Genomic DNA, 18,629 nt, shown 5'->3' with positions numbered 1-18,629 from the left:
CCCCAGCGTGGGGCTGACGCCATTAGGAAGGGTTGCTGGTTTAGGTTAAGCACAAACACCTTTGGTCACTTCTTAAGTTGTTCAAAGACTGTTTGGGTGGTTTTTAAATGGCCAAGAGAAGTCTTCCCCTTGGCAAATCAGGACATGCAGAAGAGTCATTACCACCTTCCTCATCGTCCAGCGCTCACGAGGCCTGTGGCCTCTACCTCAACTTCCTTCTAGGCGTTTAGCTCAGCCGCCAGGTGCAGACGCACAAACAGTCGGCTGTACCAGCTGTTGGGGCACATCCGGAAACAGTCTCTTGAGGGCAAGCACCAGCAAAGAGGCTGAGGATTTTCTTGGACAAGGCGAGCAGAGAGAGACGTGGAGGCACCATGTTTGGGCAAGGTGGGGATGGGCCAGCCTTCTTTCCTCTTGGTGCTCATGCAAGGCTTCCCGGAGCCGGGCGCCTTCAGGAGCGGAGTGTTTGGAGGGAGCTCGTGGCAGACAGCTGTCCTTGCAGGCGGAGGGTGTGCGCAGGAAAAGAGTAGGAGATGGGTGAACAAAGCACTCGGAGAGTGAATTCCCCAAAAAAGAGCAGTTGAAAGAGTGGGAGAATTAGGTGAATATTTTTCTCTGGTTATAAAAGTCACATGTGTCCATCGTGGAACACCCGGTTACATTGAAGAAGGAATGAGAAGAACACCCATAGTCCCACTGTCAAAGGAAAACCCCTGAAATCATTCTGCTGTGGTTTTGTTTTTCAATACTTAAAATATTTTTGTGCAGGGGCACCTGGGTGGCTCAGTCGATCAAGCATCTGACTTCCAGGTCACGATCTCATGGTTTGTGAGTTCGAGACCCATGCCAGGCTCTGTGCTGACAGCTCAGAGCCTGGAGCCTGCTTCGGATTCTATGTCTCCCTCTCTCTCTCTGCCCCTCCCCTACTCATGCTCTGTCTCAAAAATAAACATTTAAAAAAATTAATTAAATAAAATATTTTGGTACAGGGGTGCCTGGGTGGCCCCAGTCAGTTAAACTTCCAACTTCGGCTCAGGTCATGATCTCGCCGTTCGTGAGTTCGAGCCCCACATCAGGCTCTGTGCTGACAGCTCGGAGCCTGGAGCCTGCTTCTGATTCTGTGTCCCCCTGTCTCTCTCTGCCCCTCCCCTGCTCGCACTCTGGCTCTCTCTGTCTCTCAAAATAAATAAACGTTAAAAAAGTTAAATAGTTTTGTACACAAATTATATAGTAGCAGTTAGTTTATAACCTACCTACCAGTTATAGATAATAGTATAGATAGACATAATATGATAGAGGATAGATTAATTAATATATAGATAAGATAATATAATAATATAATAGAATTAATTAAAATTATAATAATAAATATAACTATAAATATAAAATATTGTATATTATAAATATAAATATATAATAAAATTAATAAATAAATATAAATATAAATAATAAATATAATAATAAATATGATAATATAATTAATATAATATCACCTGCTTCTTTCATTTAACATATGATTCAAGTACTTTCTCAAAACTACTAAATTCTGGTTTTTTTAAGTTCATTTTATTTGAGAGAGAGAGAGAGAGAGTCCTTTGCTCGCAAGCGGGGGAGGAACAGAGAGGGAAGGAGAGAATCCCAAGCAGGCTCCCCGCTGGCAGCTCAGAACCATGATGGCCTGAGCTGAAATCTAGTGTCAGATGCTTAACCTACTGAGCCAGCCAGGCGCCCCAAACTACTAAATCTCTCTAATGGGAGCACATTATTTCATCTTTGGGACATGGCATGATGTCATCCTACTACCACTGGACACTTAGGTTGTTTTCCAATTTCCGACTATTAGAAATCATGCCAGATCGGTAACTTTGTGCACATGTTTCCAGAGTTCACCCTCTCCCCGCTCTGGATTCAAATGCTCGTCAATGATGTTTTCTTTGGCTAGGTTCCCAACTTGGTATTTCTGGAGCCAAAGAGTCGAGAAACAAGGTTTGGGGTGTTCTTTGACAGGCCTAAGGTTTTGGTTTGATTCACAGGAAAATGAGAAGCCATTATAGAATGTGAGAGGTTCGCATGGTCAAAGTGGCTGTAGGGAAATCCACATTTCTCAATAAATAGGAGAAAAAGGGGTACATGGTAATATACCTTTCATCCAAATCCTCCCTTCTTCCTTTTCCCTGTTCTGTCTTCTCCGTACCTTTCCATTCTGTATAGACATTTGTTCTTTTTCCGGTTTGTATTCACTTCACTCATTCGTTTATTTATTCATTCATTCAGTGATAACCAAGCCTATGTTGGCAACTGTCCTCAGGGAACTGTCCTCGGGGAACATACCAACACACTTCAGTGGAACGGTGGTAAGAAAAGGGAACACCCCAACACACTTCAGTGGAATGGTGGTAAGAAAATAGAACACCCCCGGGGACACCCAATGCTACCTTGAAATCCCTACCCACCCCTGGTTTGGCTGATATATGAAGGATGGCAGCAGGGAACTAGGGGAAATGGGCAATCCAGATAAAGAAACAGCCCTGTGCTTAGGCCTGGAATCAGAAGAGAAGTTGGAGAATTTAGAAAAAAACTTGAACTTTGGAGTAGAAAGTGGGCAGAAAAGACAAGTTTTCAGCCAGATCCCCAATTCATCTGTACTGAGGTGAGAAATGGAGAAATCTCCAGTAGCCTCTTCAAGGACAATCAGGGACTGAGAGTCATTCTTCTTAATAATACTTTTTTGAGATCTAATCCATATACCATAAAATTCACTCATTGAAAGTATACAACTCAATGGTTTTTAGTGTATTCAGTGCTGTGTAACAATCACCACTAATTTTAGAACATTTTCATTGCCCCATGAAAGGAACCCTGTCCCCATTAGCTATCACTCTTCCTTCCACACCCCTACCCCAAATTCTAGGCAACCACAAGTCTACTTTCTATTTCCATGGATCTCCCTGTTCCAGACATTTCATATAAATTGCATCACACAGTGTATGAGGGTTTTGTGACAGACTTCTTTCACTCAGCATAATGTTTTCACGTTTGTTTGTAGTGCATGAATCAACACTTCGTTTCTTTTGTGGCCGAATAATGTTCCCTTCTATGAATAGACCACATTTTGTCTATCCATGCATCAGGTGATAGACATCTGGGTTGTTTACTCTCTTTGGTTGTCATTAATAATGCTGCTGTGAACGAACATTCATGGACCAGTTTCTATGTGGACCTATGTTTTCATTCCTCTTATGTATATTCCTAGGAGCAAAACTGCCGTGTCAGATGATAACTGTATATTTGACATTTAGAGAAACTGCCAAGCTGCTTTTCAAAGTGACTGCCCTGTTTTACTTTCCACCAGAAATATATGAGCATTTCAGTATATCCACATCCTTCCTAATTTGTTATGGTCTGATGTTTTTATGTTAGCCATCCTGGATACAATGATGTGGCGTCTTATGATTTTGACTTGCATTTCCCTAATAACTAATGATGTTAGACATTCTTCCATGTGCTTATTGGCCATTTGTATATCTTCTTTGGTGAACTACCTACTCAAATCTTTTCCCGTTTTTAGACTGGGGTATTTGTCTTTTTATTGTTGAGTTGTGAGGGTTCTTTATATATTATAGATATAAATCCCTTATCAAGTATGTGATTTGCAATGTTTTCTCCCATTTTGTGGGTGATCTTTATTTTCTTGATGGTGCCATTTGAAGTACAAAAGTTTTAAGATTTTGATGAAGTCTACTTTATGTAATTTTTCTTCTGTTTCTTCTGCTTTTGATGTCATATCCAAGAAATCATTACTTAACCCATGGTCCCAAAGATATGTTACTGTTTGCTTTTATGAATTTGATGGCTTTAGCACTTACGTTTAGGTCTATGATCCATTTTGAGTTAATTTTCGCAGACAGTGTGATGTGTATGGATATCTGGTTGTGCCAGCATCAAAGTCACTTTTTACGGTTGATAAATCTTGCAGGCAGGAAATAAAAGTGTGTCTCCTTTTCTTCCATCATTCCGTAGAAGATGTTTCCTTCAGCCAGCAAGAAGGAGCTGTAGGGCAGCTCTCCGGTGACCCCAGTGAGGCCTTGGTTCAGAAACAGGGAAGCCAAGATGGAAGGGCTCAGTCAGTGGTGGTTCCCATGGCTCCTCTGTGTTGGAGGCTTAATATCCTCCCTCCGTCTTCATCACTGGGTTTTGGCAAACTTCCAGGTAAGTCTAGCATATGTGTGTTCAATTCACAGTCATATGCTCTGGTGGGATTTTCCAGTATTTTCTTTCTTTAAGTACATCCACTGTGTTCCAGGAGGGCGGAGGGTGACGGGTCTTCCTAGAGGTCCTAGCCCATCCCAGGAGGAAAAAAAGATGGCGGGCGGCTTTGAAGCTAGTGAGAAGCATGAGTTCCCTCATTTTGTCTTCAGTCTGCCATTGGGTTGAGCAAGCTAGAGACTTAGCCTAGTTCAGAGTTTGTTAAATTACCGTCGGGATGAACATGGGAGGAACAGTGATGGCTACATCACTCATGGGTCTTCTCAGGTAAGGGCAGGAACTGAGCTTTCTTATTACAGCAACAACTGTATAACAACAGCTGACACGTACTGACAACTCATGCTGTGCCAAGCACTGAGCCTAAGCACTGCGTGTGCTGGGTCTCATATAATCCTTATAATGCCCCGGAGGTCGATCCTGGTACCATTCCCATTTTATGGATGAGAAAACTGAGTCTCAGAACAGTTAAGTGACTTGCCTAAGATCACCCAGATGGTTCCGGAGACTCCGAAGTCCGACTTCTTGACCACTACTTTTATTGCCTGAATCTTACTCACTTCTCCACCTTTGGGGCTTAGTAAAGTGCCTGGGACAAAGAAGATACAAGTAATAGGACAATGATGAGCACAGGGGCTCCAGGCTCACTGCCTAGGTTTTGATCCTCTCTGTTTCACCATCCATAAAATAGAGATAGTACTTGTACCTCATTCGAAGGGTTGTTGTGACACGTACACAAAGAGTGCCAGACACATAGTAGCTGCTCAATAAACTGTAGCCGTTGTATTAATGTAACAGTCGAGAGGCTGAACCTTGGCTCCTGATAAGTCTCGGGACCTTTGTTAAGTTATTTAACTTCTCTGTGCCTCTGTTTCCTCATCTGTGACATGAGGAGGAGAACAGAACGTATGCACCTCATAAGGGTACCGTGAGGATGAAATAAATCCAGGTTCTTAAAGTCCTCAGAAGAAGTGCCTGCCACTTAGTCACCACAATCTGAATTAGCTGAGCTGGTGCAGGCCAGTCAGGCAGAGGATGCCACTCATAAACCCTTGAGCGAAGCATGTTCCTCCTCTCTCTGGGCAAGACCTTCTCCTGCTGTGGTGAGAACAGAAGGGGTCAGCCTCCCAGGCACCCAGAGTCATCCAATCCACCCGGCTGGCCAGTGGCATCAGAAATGACATGAGCAGATCACTGGCACACCCCCAATAGCTGCCGCACACTGACAGCCTAATTGGTCACGGGCAGCACACGGTTATGATGCTTAGAGAAAGGGTCTCTGAGTTACTTGGTTTGGGTTCGAATAGCAGCCGTCTCCTAGGATCTATGCGACAACTAAAGGGATGCTACACATCACGGGCACAGGACAGCACCTGGCACAGAATGGCAGTGGTCCGCGTGGCAGGCATTTTCGTCGGTTTGGTTCATCACCATATCCTTGTCGGAATTAGCACTGTTTTCTACGGCTGCTGGAACATATCACCACAGACCTGGTGGTGTAAAACGACGCAGACTTATTCCTACAGTTCTGGAGGTCAGAAGTCCAAAATGAGTCTTACAGAAATAAAATCAACATGCAGAAGGACAGCTCCCCTCTGGAAGCTGCAGGGGAGAGTCTGTTTCCTTGACTCTTTCAGCTTCCTCATCCCCTGGCTCGGGGACTCACGCTTTTGTCCCCCTGGTTTAGCATCCCACTGCTTTCCTCCTTCTGTAGTCAAAGTCTCCCTGTACCTCCCTCTTGTAAGGACCCATATGATGACACTGCACCAGATAACTCAGGATACCCTTGCTATCTAAAATCCTTAACTTCATGACATCTGCCCAGCCCCTTTGCCATCTAGGTGACATTCACAGGTTCCAGGCATTAGGACCTGGATATCTTTGGGGACCATTATCCAGCGCACCCCAAGCACCTGGCTCATAACGCACTCAGTAAATCCCGGCCATGTGAACATCAGATGCTCAGTGGTGCCATCGGCATCATCTCGGCTGGGTCCTTTCAGGAATGACCACAGCAGCACATCTGGCCTCCTTGCCTTCAGGTCCTACTCACATCTCACCTTCAGTGTGGCTTTCCTGGCCCCAAGTTAACTGCCAGTTAATTCCTCCATCACACACACTCGTCATCCCTTTATCACATGGTTTAACATAGTTTTCCCCGAAGCATGTTTGGCCTTCTAGCATACTGTAAAATTTATGTGTTCACTAGGGTTGTTGGTATTTGTCCATCCTCCTCACTGGAATGTAAGCTCAAGGATTACTTCAGGGCAAGGACTTTTTTGGGTTTTTGTTTATATTTTTGTAATGTTTACTTATTTTTGAGAGAGAGAAAGACAGAGCACAAGTGGGGTAGGGGCAGAGAGAGAGGGAGACACAGAATCTGAAGCAGGCTCCAGGCTCTGAGCTGTCAGCAAAGAGCCCAATGCGGGGCTTGAGCTCACGAACTGCGAGATCACAACCTGAGCTGAAGTCGGATGTTTAACCAACTGAGCCACCCAGGCGGCCCTTGTTTTTCTTGTTAAGTTTATTTATTTATTTAGAGAGAGTGTGTGTGTGTGAGCATGAGTGCGAGCTGGGGAGGGGCAGAGAGCGAGGGAGAGAGAGAGAGAATCCCAAGCAGAGCCCAATGTGGGGATCGAATTCACGAACCTTGAGATCATGACCAGAGCCAAAATCGAGAGTCAGATGCTTAACCAACTGAGCCAGCCAGGCGCCCCATGGACTTTTCTGTTGTAGCCTCACACATCTCCTAGGGGTCTAGAACTGTATTAGGCACACGCAGGTGTTCAGTACCTGAGTGTTGAGTGAACATACGACCTGGATGGCCTGACCGAGTTTCTCTCAGCTGTGAGTCTGGTTCTTTATCTTTTAGGGTTGATCATGGCTTTCATAACAATGAAGGCATTGCCTGTGGTGAGGCCAATCGATTCCAGGCAACCTAGGTATTATCCTGTTCACGGTCCCCACCCCATTGCATTAACACACTGGCAATTTTGATCTCTAAAACACACATAACCTCAATTCTTATCTCTGCCAACACTTGCGAAAGTCTGGGAGGACAGTGAATGGTTTGGCTTTGGATTTTACTGGAAGATAAACTTTTGAGAATTCAGAAGGTGTAGAGATGGAAGGGTAAGTTGACGCTGGCTGAAGTCACCAAGGTTTGTTGTATTGAGTTATACTGTTTCTACTAGCTGGCCTGGAGGTAATGAGTTTGCGACTTCTGCGGTTGGCTGGCCTCAAGAGGTTGGCTGTAGAAAGGTCTTGAGCACTGATTAGGGGGCTGGGGGGGGGCATGGTGGAGGGGCTTCGGGGTGCCCATGAGCTTCCTGAAACTGCACGTGAACGTCTGTGTGTCTGTATGTTCTTAAGGAGAGTAGAGCCCATTGCTTCTATCAGCTTCTTAGGAGGGAAAGTGGAGAACTTCTGCACTGCCCCAGCTGGGAGGGCTCTGCGATCCTGGGACTCACAACACACAGCTCAAGTGAACAGGCTGTACACAGATCAGGGATGAGAGGCATGACCCCTTCCCCCCCCCCCAACCCTTAACAGGTCCCCAAGCTACTATGTTAAAGGTGCTGAACCAGGCACTGGTTCAGATCTCAAGTTGACCAGTCTCATTTTTTGTAAGACTGGGTGTTTCTTGAGGCCTCAGTAGTTCTCCTTGATAGACTTGGGACTACTCTACTTTCTCTGATTTTGTGTGAATTTGAAGGTTCTTCAAGGGTACAGAATGCTGTTGAATCGCATAGTATTAACGATAAGGAAAATATGTGCCTTTTTTTGTTATGTGGCAACAGACTGGCTCGCTCCCTACTCTGTTTATCTGTCCAGCCATCCATCCAATAAGTATTCACTTCCTCACAACATTCACAAAAGCTACTGTTTATGTAACAAAAGCTTTATATAAAACACTAAGCCTCATTTTAGAAAATCATGAATAAACTGAGGTTCAGAGAGCTCAGGTTACTTGCTCAAAGTCTAGAAAGTGACGGAGCAGAGCCTGATTGGAAACCTTATTGATGCAGTGGCAATGTTCACCATGATCACCTAGCAAAATACTCCTGAAGGCGAGAGGGGAGGGGAGATACCCCCCCGGAAGGAAGATGGGAGGACAGAGCACCCCGAAATCTATGTTTTACCTTAACATGCTTACATGTGTTACAGTGTACTTTGTATTATGCCCCTGCTTTTTTTAATATGAAAGAATTTCCCAGCAATCTTTGCGTACAAGTGATGCTCTGGGAAAGGTGTATACCCCAGGGTTCTGCTACATTCCGCACCACAAACACCACTTTGCACATCGGATGTTTGCTGTTTATTTTTGAGATTTACCTCCTGCGTGGGACTGGAGGAGGACAAGAGCTGAACCTGATTCCTTCTTGCTGCCTCCCGAGACCTTGTCCAGTATCCAGCCTGAAGTAAGTACACAGATCATGAATCTGGCAAATACTTATTGAATGCCCGGCATGCACCAAGCCAGGTGCTATGGGAGATAGAGACAGATAGTACGTGCTCCCTGCTCTCGAGACAATTACAACTGAGCTGGAGAGGCCAAGCTTCCAGAATCTGCTTGAAAAGGATCTTTCCGAGACTCTTGGCACAACATTTTTAAAAGCTTGGGACTATAACAGAGCAATAGAAGAGATGGGAGGTAATTAGACACCAAACAAAAAGTGTCATTAAATAGGACAAATTTCATGAAAAGTGACAACCTGTTCCTCTGGAAAGGCAGCATTGTGTCAAGTTAGCACAACTTGCAGTCACAAAGTACAAATTATCAATGATGAAATATGCCTGTTTCCCAAGAGGGAAAGGCTGAGAGCCAAGTCGCCTGCTCTAGATGCTATCTGTTTCGCGACAAGGGTCTGAGCCTCTGATTGCTTGGCCTGTGAGGGCCACGTTCAGAACTCGGGCAGCACACGTAAACCCACGTCCCTTTCTGACAGACGTGGGTAGGTTCTGGGTTTATTAGAGTGAATTCTATTCATCACATGTTCACTGGACTGTCAGTACTGGCCATGCAGTGAGAGGCAGGGGTGCGTGATGAGGGCTCACACAGGGAGTCAGAATCCTGGCTCTTCCGTGAATCAGCTGGGGGATGTGGGACAGGGTTTCTACCTCTCTGAGCCTTGGTTTTTTAAACTGCAGCATGGGATCCTAATACTTACCTCGCAGGTTGTTGTAAAGGTTCATTGGGGTGACAGACAAAAAGCTCCCTGCACAGGGAACTGTACTAAGACCTCCACAAATGGGCACAAGTAGAAGGGGCAATTGTGGCAAAATTAAGGAAGTGATCTCTGATTTCCAGAAACCTTAGGTCTAGTGAAAAGACTAGTATGCTAACAGATAAAGGTCATTACTATGATGGGTGTGACTGTTTTAAGTGAACATTTACTGAACACTTACTATGTGCCAGATAGTGTGTTAAACAACTGTAGCTGGATAATCCCATTTCTTCTGCACAAAACTCTATGAGGCAGGAACCACAATTGTTCCCAGTGGGGAACGTGAGGCGTAGGCAGGTTAAGTAACATGCCCAGGGTCACGGGGCTGGAAAGCGGTCAGAAGCAGGGTTTGAACCCAGAGGTCTGGCTCCAGAAGGAGATTTCAAGGCACAACAATGAGAGAGAAGGGAAGCCCAGAGAGGCTTCACAGAGGTGATGCTAAAACGGCGAGCAGTTTTTCGGGCACCAGAGTCATGTGAGAAGGCGCCCAGGCAGGAGGGAGAAGCAGAGGCAAAGAGCTGGCAGGACGAACAGCTTGTTCTGTCCAGGAAACCAGGTGGGTGCGTGCAGGGGGGTTGGGATGAGGGTGGTGGGGATCTGGAAGATGAAGGTGGGGAAGCAGGGGCAGACAGTGTGACACCTCAGATGCCAGGCATGGGGACTTGGCCTTTTACCTGGAGGAAATAAGGGGCCGATGAAGGATGAGGAAGACAGGGTCGCTGGCAGGTAGGGAATGCGCCTATCTGCTAGGCTCAGAGAGACATGACTCTGGCTGGTCTATTTGAATAGTCACATTTTCCAGCTGAATTACTAACTTTCTAGCTATTATATGTGTGCGAGTTTCCCCTCTCCTCTCCTGGCCACTCAGTTCCTTAAATGTTGACCCTGACTGCTTTCCTTCTCCCGCAAGTGCCCGGCAAATGTAGGTACTAAAAGAATCTGTTAAATGAATGAGTGATCAAGAGCATGAATGGGGGTCCTGGGAGGCTCATGTGGTTGAGCGTCTGACTCTTGGTTTCAGTTCAGATCATGATCTCATGGTTTGTAAGTTCGAGCCCCACACCGGGCTCTGCGCTGGCAGCATGGAGCCTGCTTGGGATCCTCTCTCTGTCACTCTGAGCCTCCCCTGCTGTCTCTCTCCCAAGATAAATAAATAACCTTTAAAAAATTATTTTTTATTTTTTATTTTTTTTTTAATTTTTTTTCAACGTTTTTTATTTATTTTTGGGACAGAGAGAGACAGAGCATGAACGGGGGACGGGCAGAGAGAGAGGGAGACACAGAATCGGAAACAGGCTCCAGGCTCCGAGCCATCAGCCCAGAGCCCGACGCGGGGCTCGAACTCACGGACCGCGAGATCGTGACCTGGCTGAAGTCGGACACTTAACCGACTGCGCCACCCAGGCGCCCCTAAAAAATTATTTTTTAAAAAAAGCATGAATGAATAAATGAGTCTCTGAAGAACTGAATTGTGAGCTGGATTTAAGAAAATGCATATGGCCAAGGTGGATCACAGACCTAAATGTGAAAGGGAAACAGAAAAGTTTCCAGAAGGGGCACCTAGGTGGCTCAGCTGGTTGAGCGTCTGACTTCAGCTCAGGTCCTGATCTCGTGGTTCATGAGTTTGAGCCCCGTGTTGGGCTCTGTGCTGACAGCTCAAAACCTGGAGCCTGCTTTGGATTCTGTGCTTCCCCCTCTCTCTGCACCTCCCCCACTCATGTTCTGTCTTTCTCTCAAAAAATACACATTAAAAAATTAAAAAAACAAAAACAAAAAACAAGAAAAGCTTCCAGAAGAAAGCACAGGAAAGTATCACGGTGGTCACAAAGAGTGTCCAACAGACCATGAAAGAAAGCACTAGCCATAAAAGGAGGTAATAATAAACTCCACTTCATTAAAATTAAGAAGATCTGTTCATCCGAGATGACATTTAGAGAGTGAAAGGCAAGCTGCAGACAAGGAGAAGAAATGTGCATTTCCATATATATGATAAAGAACTCCTAAAAATCACTTTGAGAAGTGAATTTTTAAAACTGAGGCACTACTTGAATAAGCACTTAAATAGTGTGTTTACACACATGCATTTAATAAATAAATACACACATACATATATGCATATATTGACATACACATGTAACCTACACATACCACTACACACCCACCAGAATGGGTGTAATTAAACGACCAACACCACCAATTACAGAAGGATGTAGAACAGCTGGAACGCTCACGCACGCCTGGTGCGAGTATCGTTTGGTGCGACCACTTTGGAAAACCGTCTGCCAGTATTTACTGAAGCCGAACTTGAGCTGGCTCTATGACTCAGCAATTCAACGCCTGCGCATGTCCACACGAGAGGCAAGTGCCCACAGCCCACCCCGAGACCTGTTTAGGAACGTCCATAACAGCTCTATGGTAATAGCCCCAAACTGGAAACAATGCAAACAGCCATCAACGGGAAAATGGATAAGTATATTGTGGCATATTCACATGGTGGTATAGTCACAGTTATAAACAAAACAAAACAAAACAAAACAAAACCCCACCTTGCTATAGGCAACAAAACGAAAGAATTTCAAAGGTGTTGTATTGGGTGAAAAAAAGCCAGACACTAAGGTCCAAGAACGGGAAAAGCCAATCAATAGGGATAGACAGGAGACCGTGCTTTCCTTGGGGAGACGCGTCTGGGTCACCAGAGAAGTTCTTTCTCTTGATCCGGGTGGCGATTGCACAGGAGTACTCATACGCGACACTTCACTGAGCCGTACCCTCAAGATCAGTGCACTTTATGTTATACCTCAATAAAGAGGTGTTGAAAGATAATAAATATATTAAAGTGTTAGAAAAGTGCTGAAGAAGAGGTCTGCCTTATTTTGAAAAACGTAAGAGTGAATTTAAATGTTAAAACAATAAAACTAAAGACATGCAGCATGAAATAAAAGGACTGGAATGGGGGGGGGAGGGGGTCGGTTCAAGAGCCAGAGCAGGAAAAGGAAGTCAGAAGACAGACCAGGGCCACGTCGAGGTGAGCACTGACATCAGGGAGAAACCATCAACCCAGACCCGTGTGGACACGGTGGCTGAGGCCCTGACTGCAGAGGAGAAGAGCCTAGATTCTGATGTGCAAGTCGGCTCAAAGCAGATCATCCCTGCGGTGGGCAAGGATGCCACTGAAAACCAGGTGGCGGCAGCGACAAGGGACATGAGGCTCAGCATGTACTGAGCGCCTACTACGTGCCACGCCCCGTGGTCAGTGGTCAGTGCCTCACTGCAGTCTTCTCATGTTTACTCCTCACGACCACTCTGTGAAGTGACTCTGGTTACCCCCAGTTGACAGGGTGAAGTCACTTCCTTGGGGTCTCCAAGGGCAAGAGAAAGAGACTCCGGGCAGGCAGGCAGGAAATCCAGTGAATTTAAGGAACTGAGACGACTTCAGACATTTGAACAGGTCTGAGGAGCAAATTACTCATGAGATACAAAGTGTGCAGGATAAACCAGCTCGTGGTACACCCAGCAGTGTAGTGACCAGAATCCGAGGAGAACAGAGACGGAGTACTTTTTGTATGCTTTCGGGTAGATCAACAACATACAGTGACCAAAGTAAATTTAAAGGGCACAGTGTGCCAAGAGGGTGTGCCTGGAAGGGGGACAGTAAAGGTTGTTGCATGGAACTTGGTTTGAAAGTAGCTATTGGGCTGGCCTGTGCCCAGAGCTGTTATATTGTGATGTCCCAAGATTTGTAACTTTCCTTTCATGTCCTTTGAGTCACTCTTAATAATTCACCTTCCTCCACCTTGGCAATGTCAGGTTAGGCAGCAAGGGTTGAAAAGATCCAGCTTTCCTCTCCTCCTCCCCCACCTTCCTTCCGTTTCTTTCTTTCAAGAAGTATATACTTATTACATATATTATTTAACACGCATTGTTTTAGAGGCTGAGGATACAGTGATAAATAAAACAGGAAGTTCCTACCAGGCCTCATGAAGCTTGTATCATAGTCAGAGGAGATACACAATATGCAAATAAACATACACAGTTTTATGCAGCAAGGAAAAATGAAGTTAGCTAGGTGGAGGCCTTTCTGAGGAGTTGACATTTAAGCTCTGATCTAAGTAGAATGAAAGAAAAAGTTATGAGAATGTGAGGAGACTTCCAGGCTCAGAAAGCAGCCAGTGCAAAGGCCCGGAGGTGGGCGTATGTGAAGCTTGGTCAGGCAAGAGCGAGAAGGCCGGTTTGAGGGGCACGTGGGTGGCTCAGTTGGTTAAGCGGCTGACTCTTGATCTCAGCTCATGTCATGATCTCGAAGTTTGTGGGATCCAGCCCCTCGTTGGCTCTGTGCTGACAGCATGGAGCCTGCTTGGGATTCTCTCTCTCCCTCTCTCTCTCTTCTCCTCCCCTGCTCACTCACTCTCACGCTCTGTCAAAATAAACTCAGAAAAAAAAAAAAAAAGCTGGTTTGGTTAGTGCACACTGAGGAAGAGGAAAGTCATAGGAAATGAGGTCACAGAGGAAGGAAGAGCTCACATAGGGCTTTTGTAAGCCACGGGGAAGCCATTGGAAAGTTTGCACTTGGAAGCAACTTGATCTGATTAGCGTATGGGGAGAAAGGACTCATAAGGAGGCAAGAGAAAAGCAAGGGGAGCACTGGGAGGCTGCCACAGGAGTCCAGGGGGAGTTGATCAGTGACTCTCCCAGAGCAGTACTGGCAGGGGTTGTGAGGCTAAGGCTGCATTCAGGACACAGTCTGCATAAAGAGCTGCAGGGTTTGCTGGGGAATTGGATGAAGGGTGTGAGAGACAGAGGTCAAGGATGTCCCTAAGTTTCTGCCCTCTGTCCTTAAACGAATGATGCTGCCACTGATTTTGGGAATGAGCAGGTTGAAGCGGTAAAACCAAGAGTTAAATTCATAGTTGCGGATGCCTATTAGATACTCACTTGGAGATGTTAGCAGGCTGTCGCTTGGTGTTCGGTGGGGGAATCTTCGAAAACGTCCCAAGTAATCCCTTACAGACAGAAAAATCTCAGTTCTCCCTAGTTACTAACATTTATTCCTTCAGCAAATATTTACTTAGCCCCTACTGTGTATCAGGCACTGCACTGGGTGCTGAGGAGTATAGCATAGATTTGGTCAGAAACACTCACTGTCTTCATTACAACTTAATTAGTTCACTGGTTTCTGAGACACCTCTCTGAATATCGTGTAAATACGTGGAATCGACTCTCTAGAGTTATAAATACTGAGATGTTCTCTGACTCAGCAATTTGGAAGAGCTTAGATTTTCCGAAAGAAAGGAGCTATAAATAGATTTGGACAAATGACAGACTTACCCATAAAATATGTGAAGACCGCCTTCAAACGAATCAGAAGGGACTGTCTCAACCAAATTCATGTTTACGAAGAGTCAACTTGGTGTAATGGAAAAGCTTACAGGGCTGGAAGGCAGGAGCTCGAGGCCTGCGTTCTTCTCCGACTAGGTCGCATGTATGACCTTGGCTGAGTCCTTGGCTCATCTTGCTTCGGTGTCCTCTCCAATAAATTGAATCTGAGAGCCAGCGTTTTCTCAAGAGCCTCCTAACTATTGTTGTTTTCTTTGCATTGTTTCTTTTTTTACTGGACTCTCCCTCCCCTTTCCAACACTTACTAAAAACCAAAACCTCAAACTCCAAGGTGATTCTTCTTCTTCAAGGGCTCGTTGTTCAAAGCAAGATAAACCTAGAGTTCCCCTCCTCCCGCCCGGCTTTTTGCAAATGGAAAGAAAATGTTTTTTTCTGATTGTAGAAATGATACATGTGCTTCGTGAAAATCACAAAGACAGTAAAAAGTCTCTGCAGTGATCCACTGAGGCAACCATGTCTGTTTTCACCATCATTGTATCTGCAATGTATCACATGGCAGTTACTTAATAGGTATTTGTTGAATGAATGACTTCTGCTGATATCTTGTGAACACCCTTTTTAGTCTCCCGACAGGAGGAGGGGGAGGAGAAAATTCTTTCTCTGGGGGTTGTTTAGCCACTAAAGCAGGAGGGGCCACTTAGTCCCAGAGACTGACATGGCTGGGACCATACCGGATCTCAAATGACTCGTTTCACAACAGCTGAGGTCGGAAATCTATGGAATGCAGGGAAACAATCACACCAAAGACACCATTCTGATGGCCGTAAACAGTATCACGGGCGGCACAGTTTGAGCAGTAACAAGAAAGGCTACACAACAGTCCAAGGTCTAACCGGGAGTGGCTCCTGCAGGCTGTGCCCCACAAGCCTTCCTCCCACGTGTGGGTGCTCTTGCTTTCCTACACAAGGCAGGGGTTTCTCGTGGCACCTGAGCTGAACTCAACACTTGATTGAAAACCTAGCATTCTTTTGATTGTTAACTCCCCTCTTGGTAAACCAAGATGGTTTTCTGATTACTTCAGGAAATGAATGAAAGCCAGAAGGTGTCTGTAGACACATGCTTTATCTTTTTCTCCCAAATGGAAGTGGTGGCTGATGTTGAAAAACTGGGACATTTGACATGTGAATTTCAGATCTCTTGAAAAACCCGTGCATTTGGCACCACGGGGTCCTTATCCCATGGGGCAGTCAGCTAGGGCTGAGGGGCAGCCTCTTGCTCTAGACAGGGTGTTCAGCTCCCTGCCATCCTGCTGTGTTCCATCCTGCCTACTGTGCTCATTGACCCAACTTGCTACCTCTAACTAATTATGCAAAAGCGCTCGAGGGGCATCTATGAAGTACCAGGCACTGTGCAAGTCCCTTGGAACACGAGTGAATTCAACACAGCTCCGACCTTGGAGGAGCTCGCAAACCAACAAAGAAACTGGTTAATTACAGTGTGGTAAGGGGATAAAGCGCAGCCCAGAAAGCAGGAACATGGCACAGCACAGGGACTCTGCCCTGCGAGGCTGTTTGGAGGTTCCTTGAAGGTCGTGTTTGTGCTTGGTTTTGAAAGATGAGTTATTCAGGCGGGTGGGATGGTGGTAAATACTGCAAACAGCGGGGGTGCTTTTGAAAGCATATATGAGGTCTTTTGCTGATCTGACCGTCTCAAGCCAGCAACTTTTCCCTGGTTGATGCAGGTCTGTCTACAACCCTCTGCCCAGGTGTTTTACCCCTCCACCCCTTCCTTCCTTCCTTCTGTCAAAATGCCAGAGAATGTTCACCTCTACCAGGAAGAGCCTACCTGACTAATCCCCACTCACTTCCAGTTATTTCAACTAACGCAACACCCCCATTCTGGGGAAACTGGTTACCTGAGGGTGATTCTGTTATTTGAACTCTTTGTTTTGGAACCTTCTGATAGTTGGGAGAGTAAACCAGCATTCCAAGCAATTAATAAGTATTTATCAAATATCTACATTGTAGAGAACTCTCTCTGTCACATACATCATTTTTGATCCCAACAGCAACCCAGTTGAGAATGAAGACAAAGACAAATAAACTAAGAACAGAAAAGATAAAATTCAGAAAACATTTATTAAGTGCTCGTTATTCACAATTTTGTTAATCCCTCCATGCATCCCTCCTAGTAGTGCTCAGTGAATGACACTGAGCACTGCTAGGGCCAAGCACTGTGCTTAGCACCTGGAAATCGAGCCACTGAAACATATAAGCTGGCAGGTGACATGGATAAAGAAACCCATTTATAATAAGTTACCTGCCAGAGCAGGTTCAAAGGACAACAACAACTGGGGGAAAGGAGTGTCGACCGCTCCCAGGGATATGGGGCAGGTATCATGGAGAAGTCTGAGCTGCTTATCTTGTTTTTTATTTTTATTGTGACATTTTACAACATACACAGAAATACGGAGACTAGTACAACGAAACTCCACGTACCCACAACCTGCTTTAACAATTAGTAACTCATAAACACTCGATTCATCTGTACCCTCACCCGCTTCCCTCCATCCCTTCATTTGGTTTTGAAGCCAGCCCTAGACATTTTTATTTCACTCATTTTATAAGCTGAGTTTGAAGAAGGAACTGGAAAAGTCTAGACCTTCCACTAATAACTTCCTTTTCCCCAATTATTCTTCTGCCAGCGACTCCAAAGCCTTCGCTAGTTCAGGGTAAAGACCCATGGCTGCACTGGACCCTTTGAGCTGGTTGAAAGAAAAGACTGAACGGATCCAGTGAAAACCCCATCCTGCCTTATCTGAAATGCTGTTCATTCTTCAGGTGCTTGGTCCTAATTAATAATCCTTCAGAAAAATTGCTTAATTCTTTAGAAGCTTATTGAGGGTTGTACAAATGACCTAATGTTTGTACAATTAGGTTGTACAAACAACATAGTGTTTGTACAAAACGGTGGCTACATTCCACATTCCCATGTGCCCTTAACCTCCGGGGAGGGGACCTCAGACCATATGGGCTTGCCCTGGGGACGGAGCTGACTCAAAGTTGCTTCCTGTCACATCCTTGATCTTCACGGGGTTGGGAACCTAGTCCTATGTGGACATCTGATCTCTATGCCCTCCACCCCTTCAGCGTCTCCTGTCCGTCTGATGGGTACCAACATCCACGCAGTTACTCAACCCAGAACGTTGTCCAGGACTCCCTCTCCCTCACAATTCTGCCTGTTCCTTTAAAAGCATCCATTAATATCCACTTACATACACCAAGATCCTTCGATTTAGGTCCCCAGACCCTTCCTTCAAGTACTGCAATTATTTAAGCATCTTTCTGCCTTTAGCATCACCCTCCTCATTCTCCACGCAGCAGCTGGGTCATCTTTATAAAACACCCTGTTTCAAACGCTTTCATAGTTCCTAACCCCTACAGAATCAAGACCATGCTCCTTACCGTCGACAGGGAGGCCCTGCAAAATATAAGCTTTCTTGCGTGCTTCTCCAGCTTCGTCTGCTTTATCTCCTTCCCTAGCCTGCAACCAAATGCTCTTTTTGAGGGTCTGCTTTCTCGGGTCTGCGCTCTTACCTGGGAAGCGCCCTTTCTTTCGGGAATAATAAAAGCTACACCTACTGCGCCCTTTTTTACACGCGAGAGCTCACAAGAGTCCACGACACCACTGAGAAGCCATCACCTTCCTTTTGCAGATGGAGAAAGTGAGGATGGACGCCTTACCCATGGCCACACAGCTACTGAGTGGAAAGCCGAGGCTCGGATTCAGACTCGCGGCGCTAGA

Source organism: Lynx canadensis, chromosome E2 (assembly GCF_007474595.2).
Source record: "Lynx canadensis isolate LIC74 chromosome E2, mLynCan4.pri.v2, whole genome shotgun sequence".
NCBI lineage: Eukaryota > Metazoa > Chordata > Mammalia > Carnivora > Felidae > Lynx > Lynx canadensis.
Note: the sequence above shows the minus strand (reverse complement) of the source record.